We start from the raw sequence: 23021 nt of genomic DNA on the forward strand, positions 1-23021 counted from the left end.
ACAGAAAAATACAGAATATTATAACTGTAATTGTGGTGTGTAAATGACTCATATCTTAAGTAGAACAATAAAAATGAATTGATCAAGCTGGGTGCAGTGGCTCACGCCTGTAATCCCAACACTTTGGGAGGTGGAGGCGGGTTGATCACCTGAAGTCAGGAGTTCGAGACCAGCCTGGCCAACATGATGAAACCCCATCTCTACTAAAAACACAAAAAATTAGCGAGGTGTGGTGGCGGACACCTGTAATCCCAGCTACTTGGGAGGCTGAGGCAGGAGAATTGCTTGAACCCAGGAGGGGGACGTTGCAGTGAGCTGACATCAGGCCCTGCACTCCAGCCTGGGCGACAGAGACACTGCCTCAGAAAAAAAAAAAAAAAAAAAAAAACCTGGGACCTGATGGCTTCACTGCCGAATTTTACCAAAGATTTAAAGAAGAACTATTACCAATCCTTCTCAAAGTATTCCAAAAAATAGAGGAGGAGGGAATACTCCCAAACTCATTCTATGAGGCCAGTATTACTCTGATAGCAGAATCAGACAAAGATGAATCAAAAAAAGAAAACTACAGGCCAATATCCCTGATGAACATTTTTGCAAAAGTCCTCAATAAAATACTAGCAAACCATATTCAACAACACATTAAAAAGATCATTTATCATGATCAAGTGGGATTTATCCCTGGGATGCAAGGGTGTTTCAACAAATGCAAATCAGCCAGTGTGATAATATGATAACATCACATCAACAGAATGAAGGACAAAACCATATGGTCATTTCGATTGATGCTGAAAAATCATTTTATAAAATTCAACATCCCTTCATGATAAAAAACCCTCAAATAACTGGGTATAGAAGGATTGTAACATAATAAATGCCATATATGACAGACCCATAGCTGGTGTCATATTGAATGGGGAAAAACTGAAAGGCTTTCTTCTAAGATCTGGAACACAACGTGGATGCCCACTGTGACCACTGTTATTCAGCACAGTACTGTATATCCTAGATAGAGCAATCACACAAGAGAAAGAAAAGGCATCCAAATTGGAAAGGAAGAAGTCAAATTATTGTTGTTTGCTGACAATATGATTTTACGTTTGGAAAAACCTAAATACGCCACAAGAAAAGTATTAGAACTGATAAATCCCGTAAAGTTGCAGGATACAAATCAACATACAAAAATAAGTAGCACCCTTTCCACAGCTTCCCATTCTTTAGAAACCAGGCTGCATATTCCCGGTGGTGGCACGCTGGATTCCAGGCTCTCGCATCCCCACCAGCCTCCCTGAAGGCAGATGGGTGGCCATGGAGACCCATCCGGACCCATGGTCTCCAGTGCAATACAGGGTGGGTGATGCCAGTGTGCCAGAAGCCATATTTGACCAGAACATTGGGAAGGTCATAGCCATGCAGGAGGTTCTTGTGAAGAGATGAATTGGTGAAGAGAGAGACCAGGATGAAGATGCCTTCAGGAGTGGGCCTGTTTGGGACTGGCAGCTCCCCCTTGGTTCTGCTCTCGCTGCTGAGGGCAGAAGGGTTCACTGGTGAGACCCTTTGGGGAAAGACTGAGGAGGAGGCAAAGCAGCTTGCTGCTTCTGTGTCAGCCGGACCAATGACATCTTGCTGCACCAAGATACGGATCTGGTGTGCATCAGCATCTCCCCTCCACTCACCCAGCAGATATATGTCAAGGCTCTAGATTTATTGTCTGTGTCTACGATTGTTTCTGCTGCAAGCTGGCCAGATGAGTTCCCCTCCTGAGCCTGTGTGAACAGAATCCATCTTGGTATGATATGGTTTGGGTCCCTGTCCCCACCCACATGTCACCTTGAATGATAATCCCCATAATCCACATGTGTGGAAGGAGGGACCCAGTAGGAGGTGATTGGATCATAGGGGCTGTTTCTCCCATGCTGCTCTCATGATAGTAAATTCTCATGAGATCTGATGGTTTTATAAGCTTCTGGCATTTCCCCTGCTTGCACTTCTCTCTCCTGCCACCAAGTGAAGAAGGTCCTTGCTTCCCCTTCACCTTCTGGCCCTGATTGTAAGTTTCCTGAGCCCTCCCCAGCCACGTGGAACTGTGAGTCAATTAAACTTCTTTCCTTTATAAATTACCCAGTCTTGGGCCAGGTGCGGTGGCTCATGCCTGTAATCCCAGCACTTTGGGAGGCCGAGGCGGGTGGATCACGAGGTCAGGAGTTCAAGACCAGCCTCACTAATAATAGTGAAACCCCATCTCTTCTAAAAATACAAAAATTAGCCAGGCGTGGTGGCGCACACCTGTAGTCCCAGCTACTTGGGAGGCTGAGGCAGGAGAACCGCTTGAACTAGGGAGGCAGAGGTTGCAGTGAGCCGAGATCATGCCACTGCACTCCAGCCTGGGCGACAGAGCGAGACTCCATCTTGAAAAAATAAATAACCCAGTCTCGGGTATTTCTTTATAGCAGTGTGAGAATGGACTAATACACAGTCCATTAGGGTATTGGGAAGAATGTGGTTTGCAAGAACACAGCAACATCAGTGGATGCCTTTTGGATGGTGATGGCCTTGTGCTACTGCCTGCAGCTGATAAGCCTGGTGGGGAACGTGCTGCATTTCCTGCCTGCCTTTGTGTGCACGTGAACCAACCAATTTCGAAGCACTACACAGGAGTGGTGATGATCTGCGACACCTGCATCTACTCAGGTAGCCTGCTGAGCCCCAGCCATAGCTGGATCTGTGACGAGCTCATGGGCAGCAGGGACCTGACACAATGGGGACCTACATTATGGACCTACTGACCCACCCGACCTTCTGGAAAGCTGAGAAGGTGCACACACTGCTCAAGACATACATGAGGCAGAATGCCACCATCTGTGGCATCCAGCATGTCACCAGGAATGACTTCTGTTTCCAAAAAAAAAAAAAACTGCCTGCCAAAACAGGATTGAACACTGTGTAAAAGAAGGAAACAACCTCACAACATCAAGATACTAAGCAATGTAACAGTTACCACTATACAATAAAAAATTACTAGACACATGAAGATTCAACAAAATGTGATCCATACCAGAAGAAAAATCAGTCAATAGAAACAGGATCAGAAATGACAGCGATCATGGAATTAGCGGGGAAAAAAAAGCCATTAAAACAGCTATTACTAATATAACTAAGAATTTACAAGAAAACATGAACATAAAGTTGAAGATATGAAAAACAAATGTAATTTTTAGACTTATGTAATATCTGAAAAAAATTTAAATCACTGTAGGAGTTTAAAGCAAATTTAATGTAGAAGAAAAATTGGTGACCTTGAAGCATAGCAATAGAAGCTATTCAAGCTGTAGCACACAGAGAAAAATATACTGAAAAGCCAAACTGCTATGAGTGTCTGCAGAAATAACCTTCAATAGATGTACAACTCCAAGGACTATAGGTAGTGGAATTGACAGATACGAAAAGTATAGAATTTCTGTGTTCCAAATGTTTTAAAAGGTAAAGGATGTTATAAAGATGAGCAAGAGATTACCAGGAATGAACAGACAAGTTGGAAGGTAGGTGGGAGATGGGGAGATGCTCTAGAAATATAAAATATAATTGTTAGAATAACAAAGCTCAATGGAAAGGTTAAAGAGCAAATTTGATACAGATGAAGAGAGAATTAATAAATGAAGCCACTGCGGTGGCTCATGCCTATAATCCCAGCACTTTGGGAGGCCAAGGCAAGACGATCACTTGAGGCTAGGAGTTCGAGACCAACCTGGACAACATGGTGAGACCCTGTCTCTACCAAAAAAATTTAAAAATTAGCTGGGCATGGTAGTGCATGCCTGTAGTCCTAGCTTATCAAAAGGCTAAAGCAGAGCATGACTTGAACCCAGGAGTTTGAGGCTTCAGAGTGCTATGATTATGCCAGAGTGCTATGATTATTCCAGCTTGGGCGACAGAGTGAGACCTTGTCTCTTAAAAAATAAATGAGAAGATATCTTTTAAAATTACCCAGAGTATACTAAGGAGAGACAAGGAAGTAAAAATATGAAAACAATATTAAGAGATGGAAGCTTGGATAAGAAAGTCACACATATGACTAATTGAAATCTCAGAAAGAAAAGGAGGAAAAAAGAAGAGGCAATATTCCCTGCCCCCCAATATTTTGTGAAATTGTTCAAACATACAGAAAAGTTGAAAGCATTATAGAGTGAACTTTTACATTTACCAATTAATTCTAGAACATTTTGTTATATTTACTATATCATATAGGTATCCACTTATCCATCCATCAATCCTATTTTGTATGCATTTCAGAGTAAGTTGTAGACATCACCACTAAACATTTTACTATGTTCATCATTAGTATTCAATATTGTTTTATAGCTTTTTTGTATTTAAAATGTGCATATAATAAAATGCACAGATCTTAAGTGCAACATTTGGTCAGTTTTTACAAGTGCATACACCTGTGTAACACAAACTATCAAAAAAAAAAAAAAAATACTGCTCTTCAGAAAGTTCCCTGATGCCCCTTACTAGTCAATCCCTGCCCTTTACCTCCCACTGGTAGGAAATGTCCTAATGAGAGGTATCATTTAGATAAATAGTGCTGTGATTTTTGCAAAAATGATGAAAAAAATTAATTAACAGATCTAGGAATCACAGCATAATGAAAGCAGGATACATAAACAGAAATATATGACATATTGTATAAAGAAATGGCAGAACTCATAAGATCTTACAAGCAGCTAGAAAGGGCAGATCACTTGCAAAAGAACAGCAGTGAAAATAACAGTGAATTTATTATCAGCATCAATGGAAACCAGAAGTTAATGGAATAATATCTTTCAAGTGCCGAAAGATAATGGTCAACTAGAATTATGTACTTGCCCAGATTACCTTTTAAGAACAAGAGTGAAATAGAGACATTTAAAGATAAGTGATAATTGAGAGTTTAGCTCAGAGATATGCATGAAACTCCTAAATGACACATAGTCATGCACTGCATGACAAAGTTTTTTTTTTTTTTTTTTTTTTTTTGAGACTGAGTCTCGCTCTGTCGCCCAGGCTGAAGTGCTGTGGCCGGATTTCAGCTCACTGCAAGCTCCGCCTCCCGGGTTCCCGCCATTCTCCTGCCTCAGCCTCCCGAGTAGCTGGGACTACAGGCGCCTGCCACCTCGCCCGGCTAGTTTTTTGTATTTTTTAGTAGAGACGGAGTTTCACCGTGTTAGCCAGGATGGTCTGGATCTCCTGACCTCGTGATCCGCCCGTCTCGGCCTCCCAAAGTGCTGGGATTACAGGCTTGAGCCACCGCGCCCGGCCTGACAAAGTTTTGATCTATAATAGACCACGTATACAATGGTGGTCCCGTAAGATTATATTGGCTGAGTATTGCTAATCCAACAATCCAAAATCCAAAATACTTCGAAACTTTTTGAGTGCCAACATGATACTCAAAGGAAATGTTCTTTGGAGCATTTCTTTGGATTTTCAGGTTAGGGATGCTCAACACCAAGTATCATGCAAATATTCCAAAATAAAAAAAAAATTCAAAACCAAAGTTTTCTTGTCCTAAGCATTTAGGATTAGGGATACTCAGCCTGTAATACCGTATTTTTACTGGACCTTTTTTATGTTTAGATATAAATACTTACTCTTGCATTACAGTTGCCTATTCAATACAGTAATATGCTATACAGGTTTGTAGCCTAGAAGCAGTAGGCTATGCCATGTGTAGTAGGCTATACCATCTAGGTTTGTGTAAGTACACTCTGTGGTTTGCACAATGATGAAATCACTTAAGGACACATTTCACCTTTCTCAGAATGTATCCCGTCATTAAGTGATGTGTGGCTGTAGTTGAGAGATAGTATTTTACAGGAGTTAAGAATATGCACTTTGGAGACTCCATAGGTGTGAATCCCTGTTCTACCATTTGCTAGCTGTGGAACACTGGAAAAGTTAGTTAACACCTCTGTGCTTCAGGTTTTTGTTTTTGTTTTTTCTCACTTGTAAAATTTTGACAATAATTGTATTTACTTCATGGAATTGTTATGAGGATTAAATGAACTAATATAAAATAAAGCACTTAGAACCAAACCTGGAATATAAGCGCTTTGTTAAATCAGAGCTTTAAAAAAGGAAATTATCATAGAAGAATGGTCTGAAGTACAAAACAGAATGGTGAGTGAATAAAATGGTGAACAAGCTTGTCAGTCCAAACAAACATTAATCAGTCTAGAAAAATGAGGTCTGATTTGTGAAGTTTTGAACTAATGCCTTCAATAACAATAGCATGTAGGCATTTGGGGAGGGGTCAATGTAATTAAAATTATTCTAAGATCATTGCTTCATTTGGAAGGAAGGTTAAGATATGTTTGCCTTTACATTTGGTTAAGTTAGACACTTATAAAGTGCAGGGACAGTTGTAAAAAAAGGAATAAATGGAATTTTAAAAATCTAACCATAAAATCAGTTTTTTAAAAATGCAAAAACAGGCCGGGCGCAGTGGCTTACGCCTGTGATCCCAGCACTTTGGGAGGTCGAGGCAGGCAGATTACGAGGTCAGGAGATCGAGACCATCCTGGCTAACATGGTGAAACCCTGTCTCTACTAAAAATACAAAAAATTAGCCAGGCGTGGTGGCGGGCGCCTGTAGTCCCAGCTACTGGGGAGGCTGAGGCAGGAGAATGGCATGAACCTGGGAGGCAGAGCTTGCAGTGAGTGGAGATCGCGCCACTGCACTCCAGCCTGGGCGACAGAGCGAGACTCCATCTCAAAAAAAACAAAAACAAAAACAAAAACATTGGGGCTATAAAAATAGTAGCTCAGAGAAAGCAAGGCAAATATAAACAAACAAGTAAGGTGTATAAACAAATCCAACAATATCAAGAATCACAATAAACATAAATGTATGACATTTACCAATTAAAAGACAGAGTTTGTCAGACTGAAAAGAAAAATCTAGCTGTATGACATATACAAGAATCTGAAAACATACAGGCAAAACAGTAGAAGAGATAGAAAAACATATACTAGGCAGATCTTAATACAAAGAATTCACATACATATATTAATATCAGAAAAAAGATTTTAAGACAAAAAAGATTATTAGAATAAAAAGGTCATTACCTACTGATAAAAGGTTAAATTCACCAGTAAAACAGAATAATTCTAATCTGGTTTGTAACTAATAAAATGGACTTAAGCTATATACAGCAAAAAATCTTAGAACTACAGGAGGTGGCAAATTTCTATGCAGCTCTCTCAGTTCTTGATAGGTTAAGCAAACAAAAACCAGTGCGTTGGTCTAGGACCTGGGAATACAGAAGTGAACAGGGAGACCATCACCTGCATGCTAGTGGGAAGATAAATTAACAAAAATGTCAAGTTTTGGATAATGATAAATGAATGAAGAAAATAAAATCAAATATAAAGGTAGAATCTGATGGGAAGAGGTGGTTATTTTATGAGGGTGGTTAAGGGAAGGCTTCCTTGAAGAGGTGCCATTTATGCGGACACATGAATTAGTTGAGGGAGACATTAGTTGAGGGGAACATTTTTTCAGACAAAAGGAAAAGCAACTGAAAAGACCTTGAGGCAAAAATGAGTTTCACATAATGCAAATATACATATTTAGCTTTTTGAATCTGCTTAGAATGTCTTTTCCCCCAATTTTAAGTAGAATGTAGAAACCTTACTACCATACAGGTCCACTTATCCTCTACCCCTTACGTTAGAGTTGTCATGAATTACATCTACATATGTTGAAAACCCCATCAGACAATGGTACAGTTTTTATTTTCAACCATCAAATATATTTTTAAAGAACTTAGTACCCGTCAGTGATAGACTGGATAAAGAAAATGTGGCACATATACACCATGGAATGCTATGCAGCCATAAAAAAGGATGAGTTCATGTCCTTTGCAGGGACATGGATGAAGCTGGAAACCATCATTCTCAGCAAACTAACACAGGAACAGAAAACCAAACACCACATGTTCTCACTCCTAAGTGGGAGCTGAACAATGAGAATGTATGGACACGGGAAGGGGAACATCACACATCGGGGCCTGTTGGGGGATGGGGGACTAGGGGAGGGATAGCATTAGGAGAAACAATGTAGATGACGGGTTGATGGGTGCAGCAAACCACCATGGCATGTGTATACCTATGTAACAAACCTGCACGTTCTGCACATGTATCCCAGAACTTAAAGTATAAGTTTTTAAAAAAAAGGAGAATAGGAGAATAGACTACTGTTTTTACACAGATATTTACCATTTCTGGTGCTCTTCATTCATTCCTGATGTTTCAGGTTTCCTTCTGGTATCATTTCCCTTTGTCTGAAGAATTTTCTTTAGCAATTCTTTTAGAACAGCTCTGCTAGAAATGAATTCTTGTAGTTTGCCTTCATATGAGAATGCCATTATTTCATCTCAATTCCTGAAGAATATTTTCACTAGATGTGGTATTCTGTGTTGACACTTTCAGAGCTTTAAAATTATTGTATCACTTCTGTGGTTTGCGTGGATCCTGCTGAGAGATTTGCTGTGATTCACATTGTTTGTGTGTAGGTAGTACTTTCAATTTCTCTAGCTGCTTCCAAGGTTTTTTTCTGTGTCTTCATTTTTCAGCATTTTGATTATGATGTGTTTGGGTATAAATTTATGTGTTCATCCTGTTTGGGGTTTGTTGAACTTCTTGAATCTGTAGATTTGTCTTTTGCCAAATTTGAGACCTTTTCTTCCATTATTCTAAATTTTTCAGCGCATTTTGTCAGTATCCGAGAGGTCTCTGAGATTCTACTCATTGTTTTTTCAAATCTTTTTTCTCTCTGCTGTTAAGATTGGTTAATTTTTATTGATCTATTTACAAGTTCATTGACTCTGTCATGTTTACCTTGCTATTGAAACCATCTAGTGAATTTTTTTTTAAATGTTGGCTATTGTATTTTTCAGTTCTGAAATACCCATTTGATTCTTCTTTATGTCTTCTATTTCTTTGCTGATACTTTGTTTTTTATATTGGCTTAAAAAATGCTTGTGATTGCTTGTAGGAGAATTGTTATAACAAAGTCAAGAACTTCGGAGGGTCTGAGATTTTACCTTACTTGCAAGTTAACAAGTTAGGCTGCCACAATTTCATGAATAGTGACAGAAGACACGAGACTCTGGGTCAGAGATAAAGGACAGTTTATTACCCACACGAGTAGCAGGAGGCAGAGTATCACCATTTAACCCAGTTTTCTGAGCCTCAGTTCCTAGGCCTGTTGCTACCTGTATATGTTGTGGGATTTGTTATAGAAGAACTCTGTGGGAAACACCAGTCTTTGATAAAGGGCCAGCAAACCTGCCCAGCCTTGTCCTGGAGAGAGACATTATCTTCTTTTTAATCCTGGAAGGAAAAAACATCTGTCCTTGTTCCCAAAGGAAGACATTCTATCTTCCAAGGATGTTTGCTATACAAACAGCTAAAAAAGATAGTTCAGAGAAAAAGTTGTTAATGCCTTTGCCTAGAACACATGTAGAAATGTAAGAGACCTATGAAGAATAGTCTCCTAACAAATATTAATAGTTGCTTTAAAACCTTCATCAGATAATTTTATAATCTGTGTTATCTGTGTTATCTCAGCATTGTCCTTTTTTTCCCTATATGAATTGAGATTTTCCTGTTTTTTTTTTTTTGTTTTTTTTGTATGCTTTGTAATTTTGGACTGTACTGTATTATGGATATTTTGAATATTCTGTTTTGAGATGCTGGATCTTATTTAAATCCTATTAAGAATGTTGATATTTTTGTTTTAGCAGGCAGTCAAGCTGGGTAGGTTCCTGCCACAAGTTCAGACTAGTCTTCTCTAGGTGAAAAAGTGCATAATGATATTCATATCCACCTCCCAAACCCCAGTGTGTATTAAATTCCTGGGTAATAAACCTAGAGGGGCCTTCTTCCTCCTCCCAAAGGAAATTCACTTACATTTCAAGATAATGAATAATTTCTCTCCTGAATGGGAGGAATGGATAGGTCAACAGCAACTTTGATAAAAGCTTGGAGTCTTCTGAATTTAAGATTCTTCTCCTGTGATGCAACCCACTGCACGGGAAACATCTGTTGCCTTATGGAAAATGGGGCATGGGGAAATGACACCAGGTGTTGCAAATGCTTTGTGCTTTCAGTAACAAATCTTTTATGGCCCAGTGGTCTGGTGTCTTCTGGCAGTATGTGTATATGAAACTGTGGCAAGCTAACCTATTAGCTTGCAAGAGGGACAAAATCTAAGACACTTCACAGTTTCTGACTTAACGGGAGAGCGGCAGGATGTAAAGGTGAAGAAGCAGGCAGGGCAAATCACGTAGAACCAGCCATAGCTAAGGTAATAGATGAATTGTTAGAGTTAAATATAATGACAGCTGGCCAGTCACGGTGGCTCACGCCTGTAATCCTAGCACTTCAGGAGGCCAAGGCGGGCAGATCACAAGGTCAGGAGATCGAGACCACCCTGGCTAAAATGGTGAAACTCTGTCTCCACTAAAAATACAAAAAATTAGCTGGGCGTGGTGGCAGGTGCCTGTAGTCCCAGCTACTTGGGAGACTGAGGCAAGAGAATCGCTTGAGCCCAGGAGGCGGAGCTTGCAGTGAGTTGAGACCGCAACACTGCACTCCAGCCTGTGTGACAGAGCGAGACTCCATCTCAAAAAAAAAAAAAAAAAAAGAATAATGACAGCAGTAGCAGTGGAAAGGAAAACAAGACACTGCATGCTAAGAAGCCCTTCTGCGATGAGGGTGAAAGACCAGGAGGACAATAGATGACTGTACAAAAAAAAGGAGAATGGATATGGTCAAGGAAACTGGAATTTTCAAAGGAGAAAAAAGGTCTGGAATTGACAGCAGGAAATAAGCAGGACACCTACCTCATCTCTAGGCTCCTTTGGTAAGTGGGTTGAGTAATTTTTAAAAGCAGACACAATTTGAGAGTATTGTAGGGAAAGCAACATTATTAGGAGATGGTTAGGTTTTGGTTAGAGTAAGAAAATGAAAGGAATGTTTAGAAAAGGTATTAAGGATTGGGGAATTTGACTGATGACAATACAATGGAAGGGTCAACACAGATTAAGAGGAGGGGGAGGCTGGGCACAGGGGCTCATGCCTATAATCCCAGAACCTTGGGAGGTCGAGTCAGGCAGATCACCTGAGGTGAGGAGTTCAAGACCAGCCTGGCCAACATGGTGAAACCCCATCTCTACTAAAATACAAAAATTAGCTGGGTGTGGTGGCTCATGCCTGTAATCCCAGCTACTTGGGAGGCTGAGGCAGGAGAATTGCTTGAACCCGGGAGGAAGAGGTTGCAGTGAGGCAAGATTGCACCACTGCACTCCAGCGTGGGCAACAGAGCAAGACTCTCTCTCAAAAAAAAAAAAAAAAAAAAAGAAAGGAATGGGAAATTAGGCTAGATTAGAGGAAAGCATGATGGTGTCACAATTCTATACAATGGACTTTAAAAGATGCAAATAGGCAAATGAGGTATGACAGGGTTATTTCTGTTTTTTAAAAAAAGAAGGTCTCGTTATACCTCTTGGGATTGTTCTTTTAAGCAGTTTGTGGTTATTATAATCTCTTGGAATTGTTCTCTTAGGCAGTTGATAAAGCAGGTGGATATTGTGATGGGGTCGGGGGTAGATTTACCAGGATCACACTCAGCTCTGTGTGCCTCTAAAATCCAGTTGGAGTTGTGACGACTGGGAGGAACTCTGGATGTGTTATTTAAATCCAGGAACACTGGGAATTTTAGAGGCTTTCTTTACAGTCTTAAGTCTTTGGTATTGCTGCCACGGGACAGGCAATCTCCAGGAGCTTGGAAATCCTGCTGTGACTGGGAAAGAGCATAGTGATATAAATAAATATCTACCAGGAAAACCCAAGAAAAGCAACATCACTTTAGGTGTCTCCTCAAACTTCAATTCATCAGAGGGGGCTTATTTTAATACACTATCTGAAAGAGTATCTTTCCTGGTCACTTTCCATCCTCCTTTCTATGCTTTTCCCCACCACCACTTCCTTAGCACTTATCACCACCTTTCATATATTTCTCTGTTTAGTATTTCCTCTCAGTAGGATATAAAGACCTGGAGAACAGATTTTTTACTGCTATTTCCAGGACCCAGAATAGCATTTGGCACATTGTACACACTCAATAAATATTTGTAGAGAGGATGAATAGATAAACTGAAGAATATTAGAACCATTAAGCAAGTCTAGTAATGTGACCAATTAAAAAATCAGTCATTCTGCTGGGCATGGTGGCTCATGCCTGTAATCCCAGCACTTTGGGAGGCTGAGGCGGGCAGAACATCTGAGGTCAGGAGCTCAAGATCAGCCTGGCAATCAAGGTGAAACCCCGTCTCTACTAAAAATACAAAAATTAGCTGGGTGTAGTGGCATGCGCCTGTAATCCCAGCTACTTGGGAGGCTGAGGCAGGAGAATCACTTGAACTTGGGTGGCAAAGGTTGCAGTGAGTCGACATTGTGCCACTGCACTCCAGCCTGGGCTACAGAGTGAGACCTTGTCTCAAAACAAAACAAAACAAAAAACAAAACAAAACAAAAACCAACCCAGTAATAGTAATAAAAAATATAAAATATTCAGAAGTAAACTAAATGGTAAATAACACCCAAATTTTACCGACAGAGGAAATGGATGAATGGAGGAGAGTACCATGCTGCTGGATGGAAAGACACAATATTGTAATAATGTAAACTCTCTTCAAGTTAATCTATAAATTGGACACAATATCAATAAAAATTCCAGTGGAATTTTTGGAGGAAAGGAAGGGGAAAATTTGACAAAATGATTGTAAATTTCACCATGAAGAATAAATGCTTCAGAATAGTCAATTCATATTTTGAATAAAGGCATTGATAAGGGACCTTGCTCTATTAGACACAAAACCCTATATAGGAAAAGACAAATGGGTGGTATATATTAAAAGTTTTTTTTTTAAGTACATACCTTCTGCCCAGACATTCCACTTCTGGAACATTTCCCTGAGAAATAACTAGATAGTATATGGCAAAGATGTTTATTGAAACATTGTCTATAATGTTATAATGCCAAACCAATTAAAAACATTGATTGTTTGACAAGTAGAGGATGGTTTTAACAAAGTATGGTTTAAACACATTCCTGTGGAATACCTCAGGGCTCTTAAGCATGATGTTGTAGAACTACATTAATTGATATGGAAGGTGATTGCCATATATTATGTTTTTTAAAAAGCTGTTTACAAAACAGATGTCTAATAGTGTCCACATTTTTGTAAAATAAAAATTGGCATATACCTGTGAAGAAAAAACCTAGATGGGAGATGATATGTCAAAATGTTAACAATAGTTCTGCATCTGTACACTGAAAAAAATGATAAGCTTTCCCCAAAATGGGATGGTACTTAAACTCCTCATTACTGCCACCTGGTGGCAACCAAGGGAGGTTTCTAATTTCTTTTCTACCACCTTGAGTACAACGCACATAGCATCATAATTATATAAAGTTATAAAGAAATCTTCAGTATCACCTGGTTGTATCCATCATTTTGTAGCTGAAGAAATAAAGGGGAAAGACTTTAAGCCACTTGTCTAAAGTTGCACTGTTAGTGAAACTTAATGATAGTAGCAAACATTTGTAGAGCCGTTTTGCTAAGTACTTCAAATGAATTACATCATTTTATTGTCACAGGAGCCTATGAGGTTGGTCCTATTTTTACTCTCACTTATCCCTACTTACCAGATGAGGATCCTGAGGCTCAGAAAAAGTAAGCAACTTACCCAAGGCTGTATACTTGGGATACAGCCAGTCATTCTGAGTTTTACCTCCCTCTCCTGAACCTTCTGTACTATACCTTCTTAGTCCATTAATTGCCCCTGCCCCTTCCACTACGTGCCCTTTCCCTTTCCTTGTCCCTTTCTTCAGTATTTTGGTGGCAACTCTAAGCATATGCCCAGTCTTTGTGTTATGTTTCTCATGGATGAAAAGACAGTATAGGCCAGGTGTGGTGGCTTATGCCTGTAATCCCAGCACTTTGGGAGACCAAGGCAGGTGGATCACCTGAGGTCAGGAGTTCAAGGCCAGCCTGGCAAAACCCCATCTCCACTAAAGTAATCCCAGCTACTTGAGTGGCTGAGGCATGAGAATCACTTGAACCCAGGAGGTGGAAGTTGCAGTGAGCCGAGATCGCACCACTGCACTCCAGCCAGGGAGCCAGGGGATAGAGCGAGACTGTCTCAAAAAAAAAAAAAAGAAGGAAGGAAAGAAAGATTGATTTACTGAGAGAAGTATAAGGAAACAAAATACCCCAAGACCCTTGTCTGGAAGGAAGGAAGGAAGGAAGGAAGGAGAGGGAGGGAGGGAAGGAAAAGACAGTAAAGACAGTATAAACATTTACTGAGAGAAGTATAAGTATCAGGGAACCCACCCCCAATATTTCAGTGTAGGTTCTATTTTCCATAACTGTTGGCCAGCTGAGAAATAAAGAGAAAGAATATAAAGAGAGGAATTTTACAGCTGGGCCGCCAGGTGTGACATCACATATCGGTAGGACCATGATGCCCACCCAAGCCTCAAAACCGGCAAGTTTTTGTTAAGGATTTCAAAAGGGGAGGGGGTGTACAAACAGGGAGTAGGTACAAAGATCACATGCTTCAAAGGGCAAAAAGCAGAACAAAGATCACATGCTTCTGAGGAAACAGGACAAGGGCAAAGCAGAACTCCTGATAAGGGTCTGTGTTCAGCAGTGCATGTATTGTCTTGATCAACATCTTAACAAAAAACGGGTTTGAGAGCAGAGAAGTGGTCTGACCAACAATTTACTAGGATGGAGTTTCCCAATCTCAGTAAGCCTGAGGGTACTGCAGGAGACCAGGGCATATTTCAATCCTTATCTCAACCGCATAAGACAGACACTCCCAGAGTGGCCGTTTATAGACCTCACCCCAGGAATGCATTCTTTTCCCAGGGTCTTAATATTAATATTCCTTGCTAGGAAAATAATTAGTGATATCTCTCCTACTTGCACGTCCATTTATAGGCTCTCTGCAAGAAGAAAAATATGGCTCTTTTTGCCCAACCCCACAGGCAGTCAGACCTTGTGGTTGTCTTACCTTGTTCCCTAAAAATTGCTGTTATTCTGTTCTTTTTCAAGGTGCACTGATTTCATATTGTTCAAACACACATGTTTTATAATCAATTTGTACAGTTAACACAGTTATCACAGTGGTCCTGAGGTGACGTACATCCTCAGCTTGTGAAGATAACAGAATTAAGATATTAAAGTAAGACAGGCGTCAGAAATCATAAAAGTATTTGGGAACTGATAAATGCCCATGAAATCTTCACAATTTATGTTCCTCTGCCGCGGCTCCAGCCGGTCCCTCTCTCCAGGGTCCCTGACTTCCCACAACATGAAAGGAAAGAAAATACCCCCAGCTCCTTACCCCAAGATCCTTGTCCAGGTAGAAACTTAGACTTATTAATATATTGAATTGTTCAAGTGTCCATATACTAAGAATCTTACATCAGCGATGTGGAACTATGGATAGGCTTCCTTGGGTTCCCGGCTCCACACTATAACCCTCCCTCCTCCCACCCCTTAAGTATCTGTATAGCAGAGTTAAGAGTGTATATCACCATATGCAGTTGTTCATGTACTTCTTCCCCTTTCTCTTCTAGCTCTTGACAAAATTCTCAGGGAAAACTCTTCGGCTCTGGATGTCTCCCTTTTTGTGGATCAAACACAAAGGGCATCATTCTAAAATATATATGGAACCATAAAAGCCCCAAATAGCCAAAGAAACCCTGAGCAGAAAGAACAAAGCTGGAAGCATCATACTACCAGACTTCAAAATTTACTACAAAGCTCTGATACCTAAAACAACATGGTACTGGCATTAAAAAAAATAGGCACATAGACCAATGAAACAGAATAGATAATCTGGATATACCAACTCATCTTTAACAAAGGTGCCAAGAACATACAATGAGGAAAGGATGGTCTTTTCAATAAATGGTGTGGGGGAAAGCTAGATAACTATATGCAGAAGAATGAAACAAGATTCCTCTCTCTCACCATACACAAAAATCAAATCAAAATGGATTAAAGTCTTAAATCTAAGACCTGAAACTACAAAACTAGAAGAACACACTGGGGAAGTGCTCCAGGACCTTGGTCTGGGCAAAAGATTTTGTTTTGTATAAGACCTCAAAAGCACAGACAACAAAGCAAAAACAGACAAATGAGATTACATTAAGCTAAAAAGTTTCTGCACAGCAAAGGAAACACTCGACAGAGTTAGGGAGACAACCCACAGAATGGGAGAAAACATTTTCAAAGTATCCATCTGACAAGGAATTAATGACCAGAATAAAGAGACTAAACAATTTAAGCCAAAAACAAACAACAAAAACCAAATAATTTAAAAAGTGGGCAGACTGGGCGCGGTGGCTCACACCTATAATCCCAGCACTTTGGGAGGCCAAGGCAGGCAGATCACAAGGTCAAGAGATCAAGACCATCCTGGCCAACATGGTGAAACCCCATCTCTACTAAAAATACAAAAAAAAATTAGCTGGGCATGGTGGCATGCACCTGTTGTCCCAGCTACTTGGGAAACTGAGGCAGGAGAATCACTTGAACCCGGGAGGCAGAGGTTGCAGTAAGCCAAGATCGCGCCACTGCACTCTGGCCTGGTGACAGAGCGAGACTCCATCTTATGAGGAAAAAAAAAAAAGTGGACAAAAGATCCGAACATACTTTTCTCAAAGGACGACATAAAAATGGCCAACAGGTATATGAAAAAATGCTCAATATCACTAATCATTAGAGAAATTCAAATTAAAACAACATGTTATTTCACCCCAGTTAAAATGACTTGTATTAGAAAAACAGATAATAACAGATGCTAGTGAGGATGTGGAGAAAAGAGAACCCTCGTACACTGTTGGTAGAAATGTAAACTAATACAACCACTACGAAGAACAGTGTGGAGGTTCTTCAAAAAACTAAAAATGAATTACCATATGATCCAGCAATTCCACTACTGAGTATATATCCAAAAGAAAGAAAATCCATGTATCAAAAAGATACCCGCACTCCCATGTTTATTGCAGCATTGTTCACAACAGCCAAGATACAGAATCAACCTAAGTGCCCATCAATGGATGAATGGATAAAGTGTGGTATATATGCACAATGAAATGTTAATCGGCCATAAAAAATAGTGAAACCTTCTCATTTGCAGCAACATGGATGGTACTGGAGACTACTATGTTAAATAAGCCAAGTACATAAAGACAAATATTGCATGTTTTCAGTCATACATGGCAGCTAAAAATGTGGATTTCATGATGACATAGAGTACATTGGTGGTTACCAGAGGCCAGAAAGGAGGGGATGGAGTAGGAGACGAAGGGGGAAAAAGGATGTATTTATTACCACTGAACTGTACACTTAAAATGGTAAAGATGATATGTTATATATTACCTCAGTTTACAAAAGAAAAAACAAATGGCATCAATGTCAATAAGTGTAAAAGTTGTACTAGGGATAAATCTGCCATTTGAAAGGGAAATTAGAAATCTGAAATAACGAGTGCAGTTAGCCTGTGAAACCCTTGAAGACCCCAAAAGTCTCATTCAGAACTGGTCCCAAAATGAATACGTACTATTGTATCATTGTCTAATTAAAGGTGCTTCTATTCAAGTATTAGTTTGCTTCAAAATAAATCTTTTTATTTGTACTAGTATTATAAGTGTTATTTCCTATTCTTCAGCTACATTTTTTGGAGAACAGTGTTAGTAAAAAGAGCTTAACTGTTAGACAGTCTTGAGTTAAAATTCACATGTTAGCTGTAATGAGGAAACTTACATTAAATTTTAATTACTTAATTTTATTATATAAAATTAAGGATAATAATATCACCAAAGGTGGTGGAGACGATTTAATGGGATGACACATAAAACTAGGACATAGAGGCATCTAGCAAATACACATTTCCTTCCCTTCTCCCTTGTTATATACTTAACCACATGGGCTAGGATTTCTTTGGAGGAACCATTTCTATCTTAGCCAGTGTTCTATCTGAGGTATTTGCGGCTGTCTGCTTTTTTCTTTCATACCCCACTTTCGATCTCTCAATACATACTGTGAGCTCTGCTTTCAGACTAGATTCGTAACTCAGTGATTTCCTGCTCCTCCCTGGACCACCTCCCTGGTCCAGGCCATCATTTTTCATACAACTGTAGTCACTTCCTAATTGGACTCCCAACTTCCACTCTTGCTGCTTCCCATTTATTGTTCACATAGCAGCCAAAGTTATTCTTTTATAAATTAGATCATGTCACTTCTCTGCTCAAAACCTTCCAAGAGCTCCCTATCACTTTTAGACTAAATATCTGAAGTCCTTACCAAATCTTAGTAGATCTATGTGATTTGACCCCAGTCTATCATTCTGACTTCAAACCTCTCTCCTGCTACCTTACTCTGCTCCAGCAGCACTGGCCTCCTTGCTGTTATTTATTTATTTATTTATTTTTATTTTATTTATTTATTTTTTGAGATGGAGTTTTGCTCTTGTTGCCCAGGCTAGAGTGCAATGGTGTGATCTTGGCTCACTGCAACCTCTGCCTTCCGGGTTCAAGCAATTCTCATGCCTCAGCCACCCAAGTAACTGGGATTACAGGCACCCGCCACCACACCCGGCTAATTGTTTGTATTTTTAGCAGAGATGGGGTTTCACCATGTTGGCCCGGCTGGTTTTGAACTCCTGACCTCAGGTGATCCGCCTGCCTCGGCCTCCCAAAGTGTTGGGATTACAGGCGGGAGCCACCGTGCCCAGCCCTCCTTCCTGTTCTTTGATGGTGCCAAGAATACTCCTGCCTCGGGGCCTTTACATCTGTTGTTCCCTCTGCCTGGAATGCGCTTTCTAGATCTTTAATGCCTTGCTTTCTCATTTTCTAACTCAGAGAGGCTGACGCTAGGTACCTCATTTTAAACAGATACCCCTGCAAGGCTTTCTTTCTCTCCTTATGCTTATTTTCCTCATAGCACTTACCCCACATTGATATTGAGCTACTTCTTTCTTTTCTTTTTTCCTTCCTGCCTCCCTCCCTCCCTCCCTTCCTTTCTCTTTCTTTTTTCTTTCTTTCTCTCCTTCCTTCCTTCCCCCCTCCCCCCTCCCCTCCCCCTCCCCTCCCCTCTCCCTCCCCTCCCCTCCCCTTCCCCTCCCCCTCCCCTCCCCTCCCCTTCCCCTCCCCCCTCCCCTCCCCTCCCCCTCCCCTCCCCCTCCCCTCCCCCTCCCCTCCCCCTCCCCTCCCCCTCCCCTCCCCCTCCGCCTCCCCCTCCCCTCCCCTCCCCTCATATAGGAGTCTCACTATGTTGCCCAGGCTCTTGGACTTAAGTGATCCTCCGACCTTAGCCTCCCAAGTAGCTGGGACTATAGGCACACACCACCACACCTGACTCTATATGTAGTCCCACCTGAAATGTAAGCTTCCCACCTGAAATACAGGTTCAATACTTTGTTTTGTTCACTTTGTATCATCAGCATTTACATCTGCCAGGCATTCAAAAATATTCATTGAATAAGTAAGTGAGCAAACTTACCTGCTTCCACAGCCATCCTTTCCTGCCCCCCGCTCCTTTTAAGTAGAAGAGATGTTTTTCTTCCTGTCTCAGATTATAATGTCTCCCCTGTGTCCTGCCTCCTCAGCATTCCTTAATATTGCCTATCTTCTACGTTCGATTCTCCCCAGCTACATTTTCTGTTTTCTGGCAAGCACACATCTCTCCCATTTTAAATTAAAAAAGAAAATTCTCTCTGGGCATCCCCTGCCAGCTGCCAGTCTCTGTCTCTCCTGCTCTTAACAAATTTTTGAAATATTTATTTATACTCTTTGCATTGCCTCACTTCTCTTTTATTCTAGTTTCTCCAAACCCATAGAAACTGTTCACTCCTGCTTTAAACAGTTTCTTTCCTGAGCTCTTCCAAGATACTACTCTCATGTTTTTTTTTTATCTTACTTCCCTGATTGCTACTTTTCCTGTCCCTCCCTCAAATTTTGTGTATCACAGCATTGATACAAGTTCTTCATGTTCTCCAGATTCTTCTTTGGCAATCTTACCACATCCATCGCTTTAGTTACCACCCAAACCTGGATGCCCAGCTCACATTTCTCTGTACTAAGCTCGTGACTTATTTGACCTAGTGTCTACTTGATATCCACCTTGGTTTCCACAAGCACCTCAAAATAAAGATGCCCTCTTCCATCTCCAAACTTGATTCTCTGCCAGTGTTACTTATTTTAGTGAGTGGTAGCATCATCCAGTTGCTCAAGTAGAAAACATGGATATTGTCCTGATTTATCCTTTGCCTTCAGCCCCCTTCCCCCATCTAGCCAACCGTTGGCTTCCATTAATTCTATTACAGTGAGAGAAATTGTATCCCTCCAGAAAGATATGTCAAAGTCCCAGCCCCCACTGCTTATGAATGTGATCTTAGGATCTTTATAGATGTAATTCAGGATCTTGAGAGGTGATTATCCTGGATTAGGGAGGGCCCTAAATCCAATAACTGGTGTCCTTAAACATGAAAGGAGAGGGAGATGTGAGACACAGACACAGGGGAGAATGCCATGTGAAGATCCCTATAAGGCTGGAGAGATTAGAGTGACGCTGCTACAGGCCAAAGAACACCAAGAATTGCCAACCCTGCTGACACCCTGATTTCAGACTTCTGGCCTCCAAAACTAAGAGAATAAATTCTGCTTTTTTAAGTCATGAAGTTTGTAGTAATCTGTTATGGTAGTCCCAGGAAATTAATTTTCTTAGCTCTGAAATCCATCTATGTTTCCCTACCATCACTGCCTCTAACTAGTTCAGATCATGATTACAGTAATCTTCTGCCTCATCTCCCTGCTACTAGTCTCAGCCCATCTTTCTAAAATGCATGAAATTCATTCCACTATTTAAAATCTGTGAGTGGTTTGCCAGTGACTTGGATTAAGTCTAAATGCCTAGTATCATGGTTTATGGGACTTTATAATTTGCCTTCTGCCTACTTGTGTAGCCTTCTTTTCCCACTCACCCTCAATTCTGTTTTTTTGTTTTTGTTTTTTGTTTTTGTTTTTTGTTTTGTTTTGTTTTTTTGCTTGTTTTTGAGACAGAGTTTCGCTTTTGTTGCCCAGGCTGGAGTGCAATGGTGCAATCTCGGCTCACCACAACCTCCGCCTCCCGGGTTCAAGCGCTTCTCCTGCCTCAGCCTCCCAAGTAGCTGGGATTACAGGCACCTGACACCATTCCCGGCTAATTTTGTATTTTTAGTAGAAATGGGGTTTCTCCATGTTGGTCAGGCTGGTCTCAAACTCCCGACCTCAGGTGATTCGCCTGCCTCAGCCTCCCAAAGTGCTGGGATTAGAGGCGTGAGGCACCGCACCTGGCCCCCACTCACCCTCAATTCTATGGTCCAGGCATAGTAATAATTTCTGATATTTCTCAGCATTGATTCTGTGCCAGCCACTATTCTAGGGGCTGTCGCACAACAACCTTGTAAGGTAGAAAACAGGTTTCTTTCAATGTCTCAGCTTTTCTTTCTCTTACCTCCAGGATTTTGTACATGCTGGTCACACTGCTGTCTGCCTGAAACACTACTTTCTTTTCCCTTGCTCTTTGACCCTCTCCTCAACTGGCTAATTCATACTAATACTTTAGGCCCCCGTTTATTCAATACTTCCTCCAAGAAGCATTCCTCACTCTTTCTAAGTCTGGGTATATGTCCCACCCTCACTGCCCATATTCCCATTACACCCTGAACTCCCCCATCAGAATACAAAATATTATAGTTATCTGTTCACTGGTCTATACCCCACGCTATATGTTTCCTTTGGGAAGGGCTGTATCTCTATTACCATTGTAACTCCATTCCCAGAATCTAGCACAGTGCCTGGCATAGAAGAGATGCTCAATCACTGTATGCTGAGTAAATGAAAAAACCTTAAACAAAGGTTGCTAATAGCATTATGTCTCTTATACCAGCTAGGGCAGAAAGAAATGCATCCCAGACCTACTTGCCAACTGTCCTCTTCCTCACAATTCTGATGCCTCTGCCTGGACCAGTCCTGAAACATCTTTTCATATGAATTCCATGAGATCTCTAAGGCCAGTTAATCTTCAGTTACCTATCATATTCATCACTTCTCCAAATACAAGCCTCTCCAGGTGGCTCTCCTCTCCCAGAGAGCTTTGCAAGTTCTCCCAAACCCTCTGCTTACTGCTCTCCTTTTTCCTGGGCTTTCTGGAACTCCAGCCTATTCAAAACAAACTCACCTATATTTTCATCCTTTTTTTGTTGCTTTTTATTTTTATTTTTATTTATTTATTTTTTTTGGAGACAGAGTCCCACTCTGTCACCCAGACTAGAGTGCAATGGCACCATCTCGGCTCACTGCAACTTCTGCCTCCCAGGTTCAAGTGATTCTCAGCTTCCCAAGTAGCTGGGGCTACAGGTGTGCACCACCACACCTGGTTAATTTTTGTATTTTCAGTAGAAACAGGGTTTTACCATGTTGGCCAGGTTGGTCTTGAACTTAAGCAATCCACCTGTCTCAGCCTCCCAAAGTGCTGGGATTATAGGCATAAGCCACTGTGCCTAGTCATATTTTCATCCTTTTAACAGAATATTCTTTCCATCTCTGGCCTAAAATAGAAACCTGTTTTCCATTAGAAAAATTATCTTCCTACTGCTATCTTGGGTGGAAGTTGTTAATTTGTCTCACCCTTGTAGAAAACCCTCTCCTTTCAAGCTTTTATTTTTATTTATTTATTTATTTGAGATGCAGTTTCGCTCTTGTCGCCTAGGGTGAAGTGCAATGGCGTGATCTTGGCTTACTGCAACCTCCGCCTCCTAGGTTCAAGCTATTCTCCAGCCTCAGCCTCCTGAGTAGCTGGGATTACAGACACCCTGCCACCACACCCAGCTAATTTTTGTATTTTTAGTAGAGA

At 40.8% G+C, this 23021-nt stretch overlaps 1 long non-coding RNA gene across 1 annotated transcript in view; it reads left to right on the top strand.

The window, feature by feature from the left end:
- LOC139362322 (uncharacterized) overlaps window positions 1–17769 on the top strand; it is a 39064-nt gene extending 21295 nt beyond the window's left edge. Inside the window, exon 2 of the long non-coding RNA XR_011620961.1 lies at window positions 15698–17769. This is a non-coding gene — a long non-coding RNA (uncharacterized lncRNA). The remainder of the gene's footprint in view (window positions 1–15697) is intronic.
- Window positions 17770–23021: the final 5252 nt, after the last annotated feature.

The sequence above is a fragment of the Macaca nemestrina genome, chromosome 3, assembly GCF_043159975.1.
Source record: "Macaca nemestrina isolate mMacNem1 chromosome 3, mMacNem.hap1, whole genome shotgun sequence".
Lineage (NCBI taxonomy): Eukaryota > Metazoa > Chordata > Mammalia > Primates > Cercopithecidae > Macaca > Macaca nemestrina.